Source organism: Dermacentor silvarum, chromosome 9 (genome assembly GCF_013339745.2).
Source record: "Dermacentor silvarum isolate Dsil-2018 chromosome 9, BIME_Dsil_1.4, whole genome shotgun sequence".
NCBI lineage: Eukaryota > Metazoa > Arthropoda > Arachnida > Ixodida > Ixodidae > Dermacentor > Dermacentor silvarum.
Window position 1 is genome coordinate 83,379,237 of NC_051162.1, and position 14,537 is coordinate 83,393,773.

Genomic DNA, 14,537 nt, shown 5'->3' on the forward strand with positions numbered 1-14,537 from the left:
TGAACTAACACCTGCACATCCACACAGGCGAGCGGCCATTTCAGTGTCCTTTATGCCCTCAGAGCTTGTTGCAAAAGTCCGCATTGAAAGTTCACCTGCACGTCCATTAATGTGAGAGGCTGTTTCAGTGCCCTCCATGTCCTGAGAACTTGTCGTGGAAGTCTGCACTGAACTAACACCTGCACATCCACACAGGCGAGCGGCCATTTCAGTGTCCTTTATGCCCTCAGAGCTTGTTGCAAAAGTCCGCATTGAAAGTTCACCTGCACGTCCATTAATGTGAGAGGCTGTTTCAGTGCCCTTCACATCCTTAGAATTTGTCGTGGAAGTCTGCACTGAACCGACACCCATGCATCCACACAGGTGAGAGGCCATTTCAGTGCCCTGCATGACCTCAGTGATCCTGTTAAATGTCCAGACTGAAGGATCACCTATGCATCCACTTAGCGAAAGGCCGTTTAAGTGCTCTTCATATCTTTTGAGGTTCTTGCGGAAGTTTGCACTGAATTGACACATGCACAAACCACTTAAGCAGGAGGCTGTTTCAATTTCACTTATACCCTTGGACCTTTGCACATAAAAGCCACTTCAATAGGCACATTGCCACCACAAGTGCATGAGACCACGGAACGGCGCGTTAAACATTTTGACTGGTCGCACAATAAGATGTGAACTTTTTGAATGAGCAGAGTTGAAGCGTGAAATTGACTCAGTGAATAAGAAAACCTGACAATGAGAAGTGCTAACTTGCAACTATTAAGAGAAATAACACATACATATACACTGGAGTTGAATAAAAAAACGAAAACATGAAAACCAAGAAGAAATGAGAAGCGTGCACGACTTAACACTGATGGGCAGCATATGCACCGGGATAAGTAATTTATTTTGGCAAAAGATGCACCGACGGGACACTTGCACATAAACCCTGCATACTTTCAATTTTTTCTGCTTCAACAATTTCTTGTGTGTGCTGGCTTGGGGACCTGTACATTACCAAGCTTTCTTGGAAGTCGGATTTACACTTGCATGCGATGGCAGTGGCCTGCCAGGTGCCCAATAGGTGCTGTATTTTTTTTTGATGATAGCATGTTGGTTTTACCTCACGCTTAGGCACTGCTTTGTCTTACCTGTGTACGACTTGTAACATGAGAAAACTACAGTAAACAACACTGGTTGCACATGGCACATACTGCTGTCTATGCTCGAAAAGTCGATTTAAAAAAAAAAGCTCTGTAATGTACAGATTCCTGAGCTATTGCACATGAGAAATCGTTGAAGCATAAAAATCAACATGCATGGGGTTTGTTTTTTCATGCATGTTCAGTGTAATATATATATATATATATAATATGTTATTTCGCCTAATAATATTGTTTCAAGTTAGTGTTTGTTAGTTAGTGTTAGTGTTTGTTAGTGTTTCAAGTTAGTTAGTGTTTGTCCAAACTGGCCAGTTCTCTTGTGAGGGATAAAGCAAAGTTTAGTTCATGATTTGGGTGCACCCTTCGCTTTCGTTCGCTGATACATGTTATAACTAGGGCTCTGTGTTTTCGGATAAACCCGAAAAAATGCAGTAAACACTCGCCGGTAAAATTTTTGACAATTCTGATTTATCCGATAAACTCCGATCTTAATGGCCATATGCCCCTGTTCTGTTCTATATCGAAAGGGCATGTTCTAAGCAGTCCTTGATACATTGGCTGGTTTGGCCGATATAAATTTTACCTCACGTCAACAGTATCTCGTAGCTCACACCCATCGTACATTTAACAAATGGCTTGTCGTGCACGGAGCGAGAAACATGACTGCCCAACGACTGTCGCAGGCCTTCGTAAATACTACGCTGCTGTCGCTGAAAAGTGGAGACACAGTTGAGGGGAACCTTTTTGATGCACTCCAGTACACCAGTGAATCGTTTCGGTATAGTGTTAAAATTCTGAATCTAAATGTGAAGCCTGAGTTACCCAGCGCATTCGAAACCCATCCGCCGATTTTTAAGTTGGTGTTTCTTCAAACTGACGACATGAGCCAACTCATGAGTGATTTTGCGAACTATCAGAGTGAATTAATCAGTAACATTCTTGAGCCCCTGTTGCTTTGGAGACTTCACACTGTCCAGTGACCAGTGGTTTCTCACTGCGTGCTGAGTCTTCTAGCGAAATCGTTGAAAGGGCATTTTCAAAACTGAGAATCGTCAATCGAAAGGAGTGTGCTTCCATCAGTGGCAGCAACCTCGTAAAGTATGATCGTGTCTATTACAACACGCTTTAAGGTTGTAATATGCACAAACGTAGGTGTTTTGTATTCAAGTATTTGTGGTTGTGTGTATATATGATTGTGCATTCAAACCCTCCAGACAACAAAAATACGCTTCATGTGTTCTGATGTTTTCGTGTTCAGATATCACTTCATGTAAGTTTTTGGAGCATTGAGAATAATGCAAAATTTAACTCCAAATTTCTTAGAAATGGGGACTTATGAGACATAAACTTCGAATTCCTGCCAGAAAATCAACTCTGAAAAGAACCCTCCGAATTTCAAGAAAAATAAATTGCGAAAACACGGAGCCCTAGTTACAGCTTTTACCTGCTGTGGTTGCTTAGTGGCTATAGTGTTGGGCTGCTCTCCGCGACTTTAGCAGAAAGCGTTCTTATACACCCACAAACATCATGTATGCAGCCTGAGGTGGGTTTTCCGGTCACGACTTTGCACTGTGCACATTGCACAAATATGCGACCGGCTGAGAGAGAAACTTTATTCAGCATAGCGCACAGTTCGATCTCGAGGCAACCAAAAGCTTAGCTAAAAAGTGTAAGATGTGATGTCGCCGCTCCCCTGCGCCTTCTTTGCAACAAGGCAACAGGGCACTGTTTTGAAATATGTATATAAAAAAAATCTAACAGCAAGTGTGCAGCCCGTACGTAGAAAAAAAATGCAACTCACCTTAACATTTAAAGAAAACATAAAAAAGAATCGGAGCACCAACACGGAAATGTTGGTGCGCAAGGTGCGAGAGAAGGTAATTTATTTTGTGCACACATCTTTCTTCATTTCGATATGTGATGAATGCGAATTCTCAATGATCCAGCGACAGTGTAAATGAATAATGCTCGCAGAACAGGGCAAAATAATACCCACGGGCAGGGTCTCAGTCAAAAAATCATTCACAACGGTCTGTTTACTTCGGCCGAAGTATACCTGTAGCGTAAATGCGCTGACGTTGGATTTTGAACTTCTCACTACTTGCCCAATTTGCGGAAAGTATGCCTACAGGAAACAACAAAAGTGGAAGAAGCATTCCGAGAAAAATGAGACCAGAAATACAGGCAGAACAGCTGCCGGCCGAGCACACATTGATTAAAAACTACCAGGCACCAAATGTCTCGACAAATCTTGATTCTCCGTGATCTCGACGCAAGAGGCCACGTGTTGGGCCACTACGGTGCAAAGGGACTGGCTTCACGGAGTGTTCGCTTGACAAGGCTGGCTATGTGACGTAATGCTCTCTCCTAACTTTTTCCTTCCTCCATGGTGTATACTATGGATGTACACGATGCCTGGTGCTGCTCGGGAAACCTCTGTTTCGGGACATTTCGCAGACGCTGACTGGGTGGGCGACACGGAGCTTTTTCCACAGCTTCAGAGGACACGTAAAAGCGCTTTCGGAGCTCATTAAGGTTTGTCCACATGACACGAGCAGCGTTTATAGTGTTTGTTATAAAAGCGAGCCTAAACATATATTCCAAGCTTGCCAAACTTTCTGCTTATGAAATTGAATCAGGATCACTGTGTTTTGCTCTGCGGTATTTTTTTTGCAACTACTTTGAAGCAGCGACTTGTCACGTTTCCTGAGTCAGTCAAGTTCGTCAGTGGGGTCGGTATCTATTTTCTGCCTAATTGCATGCGGGTGTGCTCAGTTGCAACTGGTAACTCCAGAATCCACAACTTGATCTGGCAACGGTGTCCATGTAAACGAAGGTGGCTACGAAATCCATGTTCACGGCGGCTCCTTTGCTTCGTGCTATGGTCACGTTTCTCTTTTGTGGCCTCGAATCGAGGCGTTTCGTGGAAGCTGAAATGGTCCTTGCTGCCAATCACCTTATTTTTATCAATCTCAAGAATTTTAGCAATGAAATCGCAGGAACAGTTGCGCTGTGCGTGCGAGCGTCCGGCCTATCCAGCGAGCCACATCAGATTTCTTTAAAGACAAAAAAAACCTTTCAAGCCAGCTGGAGATTAAGCATAACTGCGAGTCGGCCTAGTTGGAACAGATTCATTTTCTTAAATTTCTGTGCGCAAACAAACAGGGACGAAGAAAAGGAGACACAAGGACGAGCGCTTTCTAACAACTGATTTTTATTATTGAAGAACCACCGGCTTAAATACCCACAGATCTGCGCGATCCTGTCAATAGAACACGTCAAGAGCGCATAAATAACGCTTGTCATGGAATGCCGCTACGCGGTCAGCATAAAAAGCAGCAATGTTCATAAAACAAGCACAAAAGGCGAAAATGCGTTAAAGATATGATGACAGGAGCGAATTCTCTTTATCTAACAATGAAACAGAAGGATGACTGATGCATTTTTCTTTTAGTTTTTCAATCCAGTGAGCTTCCACAATTTCTCTCGCGGTTTGATTTCTATGCCTAAACAAAATGGCAGTGCTTCCAAGACAAGGTGAGCACACATGTTCTTTACAATGCATCGCCAAATGCGTACTAGGGCGACCTTTGAGACTAGACAAGTGTTCCCTTAGTCTCGTGTTAACACATCTCGAAGTCTGCCCTACGTACACATGACCACACGTCAAAGGAATCTGATAAACAACGTTCATAGCGCAATCGACAAATTGGTTCTTACGTGGATGTTTTATACTACATCCTTTCTTAGCATCATCCTTACTTTCAAACTTACTTTTGACCTTAGAACACACACTACCTATTTTGTTTTTTGCCGAAAACACCACTTTTACTTCGTAACTCCCAGCCACCTTCTTAAGTCTGTGTGAAAGGCCATGAACATACGGTATCACTGACACCTTAGAAGCTAAATCTTTCTGTCTTTGATTACTTGTGCATGATTCTTTATCCTGTTTTAGTTTTTTCATTAATCTTCTGTAGAGCATGACGCCAGCATCACAGCGAGCGGGTACCCAGCCTTTCTCAACCGATTGACTTGCTCAAGAAATGCAATGTTTACAGTGTGATAACATGATTTCAACAACGCTGACCTGAAACATGAAATGACTATACCATTCTTCACAAGCCTGGAATGGTTAGAGGCATGGTTCATTATCGGTTTTCCATCTCGGGGCGAGAATGACCAACACACATGTTCCGGTAGAAATTCTAAGTTGACATCTAGAAACTGTAGCTTATTATCTACTGGTACTTCAGAAGTGAAAGTCAAGCCCTTGCCCAGAGAATTAAAGGATTTTACTACCCTATTTCTGAAAACATCTTTGTCTACATGACAGCCCAAAATCAAGTAGTCATCTACATATCTGTATACCTTATATACTACACCTTCTAAATCTTTTGCCAGCTCTCTGTCTATGCTTCCCAGAAAAATGCTACTAAGGATGGGAGCTACCTTTGACCCGATGCAGACGCCCCCTGCCTGTATATATGTTTCATCACAGAATCCTACGTGTGTATTAGCTAAATAAAAATGCAGAAGTTCAAGAAAGGATTCAACAGTCATCCCGCACGTGTTGCGAAATGACACCTCGTCATTCTCATTTGTTATGCAATTATTAACACTGCGCATTAAGGGCCCATGCGGCAAGGAATAATAGAGGTCTTGAACATCTATGCTGAATCCCCAGCTGCAACTTGTACTATCTAATGCCAAAAATTTCACAAGGCCTTCAGAGTTTTTTAATAAGTACGGATCCTGTACTTCTAAGGAATTCAACATTTTCTGCAAGAACCCTGCGACCAGAACCTGCCAACACCCTCGCTCGGACACAATTGGCCTTAACGGAATTCCTTGCTTGTGTGTTTTTGCAGTAAAAAATATATCCAATATCATTCCTTTTGAGTTCTTTACATGTGACGCGAGCTTTTCTTGGTTGCATTTCATCAATAGCTCCACCGCCTTCTTTTTTACGTTTTCTACATTCACATCACTTTTTCTAAAGCACTTGTTCACCGCTAGGAAAGCTTTTTCTAAATAACAATCATTTGGTACAACAACCAGAAAGCCTTCCTTGTCTGCTTGAACTACACGCAGATTGTTTTCAACCAAATACTTAGCAGTCCTATCAACATTAGGTCTGGATCTATCGCTTACCGAAGCCTTGGCCACCACGTCCACACATTCCACCACACATCGTTCTTTTTCTTTCTCTGGTACACTCCTAGGAATGTCCCTTGTAAGTGCTAATCTGTCGACGATGCCGATCCTTGGCTCCACGCAGAACTTTGGCCCCAGCTTGAGTACCTCTTGATGTCGTTCTTCCACCGTTGCGCCCCCTAATATTAGAAGGCCTAGAAGGCCCCTAGTAGGCCCCTAGAAGGCCCCTAGTATTATTAGTAGTATTGTTTTATGAACATTGCTGCTTTTTATGCTGACCGCGTAGCGGCATTCCATGACAAGCGTTATTTATGCGCTCTTGACGTGTTCTATTGACAGGATTGCGCAGATCTGTGGGTATTTAAGCCGGTGGTTCTTCAATAATAAAAATCAGTTGTTAGAAAGCGCTCGTCCTTGTGTCTCCTTTTCTTCGTCCCTGTTTGTTTGCGCACAGAAATTTAAGAAAATGAAGCTGGAGATTAAAAAGAAATTGCCGCCCGAGCACTTTGTACAGATGGTTCAGCAGCGAAGCTGAAACGTATGGTCCTGGTGTTTATCACTAGGTTAATCCCAATGGTTCATTTAAGTCTTTCATAATTATTGGTTACGTTATTGTGTTTCTTAATGAAGCTATGCACACGTTCGGCTGCAACGAAGAGAAGGATGTCACGGACGGTATACCCGCAGACCGCCGTTGTCGCTTGCGTTCAATGTCTCGAGTTCGCTCGGCGGTGTGGTTAGCAGCATCCGCCTGCCATCGCCGCTTGCGATTCTTTAAAATTAAATTGCTTCAAAGGTAAATCTGTCCGTCACGACGACAATGAATGGCTCATACCGTCTTAAAGGGACTGACGACCGATTTTAAGGACCCAGTATTTTATGGCGCAACGAAAAGCTGACCCTCCGTAGTGTTAGGGTGGCTAGAATACCCTAGTAGTGTTTACACTTGCAGCGGGTACTTCAAGTTCAAATAGCACGTGGATATTTTGTAAGCAGAAATTTTTCTATCTGAGCAGCCTCTAATAAAGTAAGAGTCTCTCCTCCAGCAACACCAAGAAGTGAGAGCAATGCCGGTAGCCCGCCTCGCTAATAAAAAAAACGCCCATCGTTCTACTTTCACAGGAGTGAGTATAACTGTGGTATAACGACGTGCATTTTGTCCTTTTCAACCGCTTTTGAAAATAAAAAGCTGGTACAATAATTTTGCGTCATCTGAGACCTTTATTATACTTGTATCATGTTATCCCCCAAGTACACGCCTACGTCATGGCTGTCTGGCCCCTGCTGCGTTAATCTGTCGATAGACAAGCCAAGCTAAGCCATCGAAAACGAAAGTGAAGGTAGCTCCACGCATCTACTCGCTACATACGAAGGCCTATGTGCACATTGTAAGTTAGAAAAGTTTTATAATGGAAAAAAGTGTACTGCATTTCAGTACTAATATAAAGACCAGAAACTGCGTACACTAATAGAAGGTCATGCGGTAGACCTCATATGCAACTTCACGTTTTTGCCTACGTGGGGTGCCAAAGGTCATTTTTTCGTGACTTTTAGTGAAGAATTAAGAATATAAATTGACGCTTAATGTGAAAAGCATGGCTCGTTTTAACCAGTACGATAGGCAATCTTTCCATAAGTGGGGTTATCCTTATTCATGTTCTGAGAGGTTGTCTAGCTGTCCTTTCAATCAATACTCCCATAAACGCGGTCTGCCCATTACGATGTCAGAAGATAAATGAAATTCTGCGCTGGAATGATGAGCGGCAACGGAGCCAGCTGTGGAAGAAGACGACGAACGCAGCAGCTGTGGCACCAGCGCGTTTGCACGGTTGCGCCAAGGGGTGCCAACGAGCCAGCTGTGGAAGAAGATGACGCTTGATCCATTGCTGGGGATGATAGTTTATGCGCACATTGGACGGACAGATTTTGGTTTCGCCTAACCATATACAGCTTCGCTGTAAAAATTCATGATCCATTCCACTCTGTGAAGGTGGATGACCAGCGAAGCTGTTTAGTACCCGACGCAGAGGTGACACAGAATTTTGAACGAATGTAGGAACATATTTTTTGTCCTGATCGGTGGTCATCGTGACAATAGGTACGCACACTCTTTCGCATATCACCTCTTATTAAATGCGTCCGTCATGTAAGACAATGAATGGCTCATATGCTCTTAAGCAATGGCTCATACCCCCGTAAACGTGACCTCTTCATTTCGACGACAGAAGAGAAGTAAAATTATACACTGGCGAATCATGCGCGGCAACGAAGCCAGTTGGGGAAGATGATGACGAATGCGTGAATAGTGGCAGAAGCGCAATCACGCCGGGGGGCGCAACGAGCCAGCTGTGGAAGACGATGACGCCCGAGCCATTGCTGCTGATGATGATATTTTCTGCACACAGATGCAGAAAACCTCGGATCGTAGCCATATACATCTTTACTGTGAAAAAGGAAATGTTTGTGTGTAGCGGACCTCCAACATGTGCAAGCACTTGTTCGCGAAGTTGCTGCACTGCAACAAGTGCAATACATGACTGCTTTCGACCTTCATAGGCAACTTCACACTGCGACTCGTGTTGCAGTGTATCACATATAGCATCTCACAATATATCATAGGGATGTCCAAGTCCTTCCCACGGAACACTACTACTATAATTCACTGGACTACTTTTTTACTTCTGCCATGGAAGGCACTTGCCTAGAGGGCTTGTCCTCTGGATTAGAGGAAAGAATCAACTGTTCAATGCGAGAGCTCGCGGTTTTGTCTAAGTACACAGATTTGAATGTGGAGTTGGAGCCGCTTCGCGTGACTGCCGCATGGATCTTCCTTTCACTGTGGAGGAACTTGAGGCGGCTCTTGCTCTATACAGGCGTTCTTCATTCCCGGTACCATACAGAATATCATAGCGCACCTTGATCAAGCTGAGTTATTGCGCCCAGAGAGAACTGTTAGTTCTCTACAACGTATCCTTGCAAGATGGCATGGTTCCCGAAGAATGGAACACAAGCCGCTTGGTCCATTTCCTGAAGCAATGCAAGTCTCTGCTTGAAGTCACCTCATACCGGCCAATAGCGCTGGCCAGCTGTGTGGGAAACGTAATGGAAAAGATCCTTGCCCGCTTGGAGTGGTACCTGGAACACTACGACATGTTCCCAACTTGCGTGGCTGGTTTTCGTCGAGATATCTCGTCAATAGACAGTGTTGATCTGGCTACGTGATATCATGCACTGCATGTGGAAGACACAAAATTTTCAATACAACCGTCTGCACCCCACTTCTCCCCACCTTCGCATCCCAGCAGGACACTGCCGACTTGAAGCTCCCCTGCTTTGTCCAATATGGCTAGGAGTAGCACTCACCTGCACTCACACTCACTCGCACTTGCACTCACCCTGCATTCACACTCATTGGCACTCATCCACACTCACCTGCACTCACGCTCACTGGCCCTCACTCACACTCGCACTCACCTGCACCCACACTGATTGGCACTCACTCCCATTCGCACTCACCTCCACTCACACTCACCGGCACTCGTTCACACTCACGCCTTTGAAATGGGTGTGAGTGAGTGCACTCATGAGTGAGTGCGCCGACCTATGCATGCTAGAGCACGTGATCTGTCGGCACCTTAAGTAATACCTAGATGAAGGCAGCTTGCTTTCTGAAGTCCAGCATGGTTTTATGGAAGGCTTGTTTACTGCCACTCAGCTCATTACCTCGCATCACGACTTCACAGTTCATAACAGGGAACAAATAGACATAATACTTTTAGACTTTGCCAATGCCTTTGAAAAGTGCCTTATTCTAAAGTTCTGTATAAGCATTGCGCAGTCGGAATACACACCAAATCTGTACATTTTATCAGAGCTTACCTTGAAAACTGTGTTCAGTACGTCAAAGTCGGGAATTGTATTTCTAAGAAGCTTCCTTTTACATCGGGTGTACCCCATGGGTCATTCTTGGGGAGCATTTTGTTTCTAATATATATCAATGACATAGTAAAGATAGTGGATTGCAATTTAAAATAAATCTTTTTGTGGATGATTGCATATTGTACACAGTAGTTAAATTAGAAGCCGTTAAAACTAAGCTCAGCAATAACCTTGATAGGGTTTGCCACTGGTGGGAGGAGTGGGAAATGAGCTTGAACATTAATTAGTGCTCTCCTATGAACACAAGCAACAAGAAGACACCTTTACACTTTCCATATTTCATTGGCAACATTACCTAATGATGTTTCTACCTATTAGTACCTCGGGGTAACTCTAACGGAACCCATCAGGTGGAACGAGCATATTGAAAACATTTGCGTGAGTGCTCTCAGAACTTTATGGACCTTTGTCGCAAATTCTCAGGAGCCCCTATATGGGTAAAGCTTACAGTGTTCACTATGCTGTCAGACCTCGCCTTGAATATGTGTAAGCTTTATGGGATCCGTACGCCAAAAAATGTTGATAAATTAGAATGCGTAGAGAAATTGCAGTTATAGATTCATCTGCGATTACTACAGAAAAACTGATAGTATCGCAAATGCTCAGTACTCTTGACCTTGAACAGCTGCAGTCAAGACGCGCCAGACTGCAACTCTTGTATTTAATATGAAATCGCTTTATCTGTCCCGTTTCTCGCACAAAAATTCGTGAAAAGCAGACGAATGATATAGGATCTATGTGCCATGAATGATATTTAAAGAATTTTTTTCTATAACAAAGAATGGAATGAATTGCACAAGAGCATTGTTGAAAGTTATGTGGTTATATTTGGATTTGCTTGTCTATAATTTTATTTTCCAATGTTTGTGTATTTCGTCACCTGATGTTTACATTTTCTGTATATTCACTCTTGCTTGCACTTGTGTGTTTGCAGTATTTATAAATAAATTTCAAAAATATAACTGGCTACAACAACACATAATATGGTGAATCTTAGTTCAGGACTAAGTGCTGCTGCTCTTAATTTTGTCATCAGGCCTATTATGGTATTACCGATTGTTGGGCTGTCACACTTGACTGCAATGGCAGCTTTCACTAATTTTATGCTCCTAGTCTTCTCACTATGAATTACAGTTAAAAATGTTTTAAGCAAAAATATGTGCAAATTTCACAAATTGGGTCATTGCGCAATCTTAAAAATATAGCGCAAATCAAAATGGTTGGCATGCTGTGCTCTGGCTTGATCTTAAATCACTGCCAAGGCTCATTTAATCATAAGAAAAAGCTGATCTTTAGCACTAGTATCTATGTTCTTTCATTTATTTGGGATTTTGTAATTACATTTTTGTTTTGAAATAAAAAGCATTCATATGTTCTGTTCTCTTGGTGCAGAATTCAGGCATTCCAGCTGTCCAGCAAATGCGGGTGTTGCAGTTACATCAAGGATACCACCACCGCTGTAACTCCTGTGCCTATGAGGTGGATACACTGTGATCTGAAGTGCACACCAGAATCCATACAGGGCAGCGTCTGCTTGAATTCCATTTGTGCTGTCGGGGCTTCTCATAAACGTTCAAGCTGAAGCCAATCCTGCACACCCACACAGGCAAAAGGCCATTTGAGTGCCCTTCATGCCCTCAGAGCTTCACAGAAAAAGTTAATCTGAAACACCTTTGCATCCACACAGGTGAGATGTCATTTCATTGCCAGTTATGCCCTCAGAGCTTCTGCTAAAAGGATACTCTGAACCGACATCTGCGCATCCACACAGATGAGCTGCCATTTCAGTGCCCTGCATGCCCTCAGAGCTTCTCTGTAAAGTGTACTCTGAAGCGACACCTGCGCACCCACACAGGCGAGATGCCATTTCAATGCCCTTCGTGCCCTCAGAGCTGCTCACGGAAGACTACTCTGAACCAACATCTGTACACCCACACAGGTGAAAGGCCATTTCAATGCCTTGCATGCCCTCTGAGCTTCTCACAAAAGAATACTTTGAAGCAACACCTGCGCACCCACACAGGTGAAATGCCATTTCAATGCCCTTCGTGCCCTCGGAGCTTCTCGCACAAGTCCACATTGCAGAATCACGTGCGCATCCACACAGGCGAGAGGCCTTTTAAGTGCCCTTCATGCCCTCAGAGCTTCTCACAAAAAGTTAATCTGAAGCAACACCTGCGCATCCACACTGGCGAGAGGCCATTTGAGTGCACTTCGCGCCCTCAAATCTTCTCACGAAAAAATGCTCTGAACCGACACCTGCGCACCCACACAGGCGAGAGGCCATTTCAATGCCTTGCATGCCCTCAGAGCTTCTCACAAAAGAGCACTCTGAACCAACACCTGCACACCCACACAGGTGAGATGCCATTTCAGTGCCCTTTGTGCCCTCAAAGCTTCTCACGAAAAAGTTCTCTGAACCAACACCTGTACACCCACACATGCAAGAGGCCGTTTAAGTGCCCTTCATGCCCTCAAAGATTCTCACACAAGAGTTCTCTGAACCGACATATGTGCAGAGACACACATGGGATGCCATTTCAATGCCTTTTATGCCCTCAGAGCTTTTCACAAAAGTCCGCCTTGAAGGTTCACCTCCACTTTCACTAATGTAAGAGGCTGTTCTAGTGCCCTCCATGTCCTGAGAACTTATCGTGGAGGTCTGCACTGAACTGACACCCATGCATCCACACAGATGACAGGCCATTTCAGTGCCCTGCATGTCTTCGGAGGTTCTTGCGGAAGTTTGCACTGAATTGACACATGCACAATCCACTTAAGCAAGAGGCCGTTTCAATTTCACTTATACCCTTAGACTTTGGCACATAAAAGACACTTCAATAGGCGCATTGCCACCACAAGTGCATGTGACCACGTGAACGGCGCATTCAACTTTTTGACTGGTCGCACAATAAGATGTCAACTTTTTCTACCACTAGAGTTGAAGCGCGAAATTGACTCAGCAAATAGGAAAACCAGACAAAGACAAGTGCTAACTTGCAACTATTTTATTAAGAGAAATAACATGTACATATGCACTGGGGTAGAATGAAAAAACTGAAAACATGAAAAGCAAGAAGGAAACGAGAAGCGTTCACAACTTAAGAGTGATGCGCAGCATGTGTACTGTGGGAAAGTAATTTCTTTTACCAAAAGATGCAACGATGCGACGCTTGCGCATAAACCCTGCGTACTTTCAATTTTTTTCTGCTTGAACGATTTCTTGTGTGCGCTGGCTTGGGTACCTGTACACTACCAACTTTTTTAAAGTCGGATTTGCACTCGCATATGATGGCAGTGGGCTGTCAGATGGCCATCAGATGCTGTTTATTTTTTGATGATGTTAGCATGTTTGCACGAGCTTATGCTTAGGCACCGCTCTGTCTGGCTTATGTACAACTTGCCACATGAGAAGACTACAGTAAACAACACCGGTTGCACATGGCACATACTGCTGTCTATGCTCGAAAACCCGACATTTGAGAAAGCTCGGTAATTTTCAGGTTGCCAAGCCAGTGCACATGAGAAATCGTTGAAGCAGAAAAATTAAAATTCACGGGGTTGGTTTTTTTATGCATGCTCAATGTGTGTATATATATATATATATATATATATATATATATATATATATATATATAATATGTTATTCCTCTTAATATTGTAGTTTAAAGTTAGCGTTTGTGTATGTCTGGTTCCCTGTTCCCTGTGTCAATTTCACACTTCAACTCTACTCATGGATTACCAATTAAGCTGCTCCCAATCATTGCTGAAAGTTTTCTGTTAGAGTCATATTTTTGTTGCCTGTAGCTCTACGCATATATAAGTCATTGGAGGTCTTTTCACTTTTCATTATTATGATGTTTAAGCTTTTGATTGTCTTGCATACAATGACTTCTTTGCTGCTGTCAAGCGTTTCAGTGCTGATTACGAAATCAGTTGTGTAAGTTCGTTTCAGTGCACTAAATAAAATTGTGAATGGGTATTGTTAATTGTTGATATTTCAATGCTTGGGGGGGTGCTAATAGCAAGCAGGCAATGTTTCAGTTAGCATTTTATTGTGCTGAATGCTTGAAGAGAACTTGAGTGACGACACAAGTTCATTCATTATTAACATTTAGTGTAGTTATGACGTTTTTCTCAGCAGTTGAAATTATTATGAAAGTACGAAGTATTATGAAAGTATTCATGGGGTATTTGATTCCTACTATTGTTCAAGTATGGTTTCAGCGATACTAAATGCACTGGAATTAAATTTTTGTTGGTAAAGATCCATGCATACCTTTGAGAACCTTGAAAATT

The 14,537-nt window shown here is 43.2% G+C and overlaps 1 protein-coding gene across 1 annotated transcript in view; it reads left to right on the top strand.

Annotated features, from left to right (window-relative positions):
• Window positions 1–14,537, top strand: part of LOC119463685 (zinc finger protein 782-like) — a 112,585-nt gene that overhangs the window by 74,465 nt on the left and 23,583 nt on the right. The gene's annotated exons all lie outside the window — the stretch shown is intronic.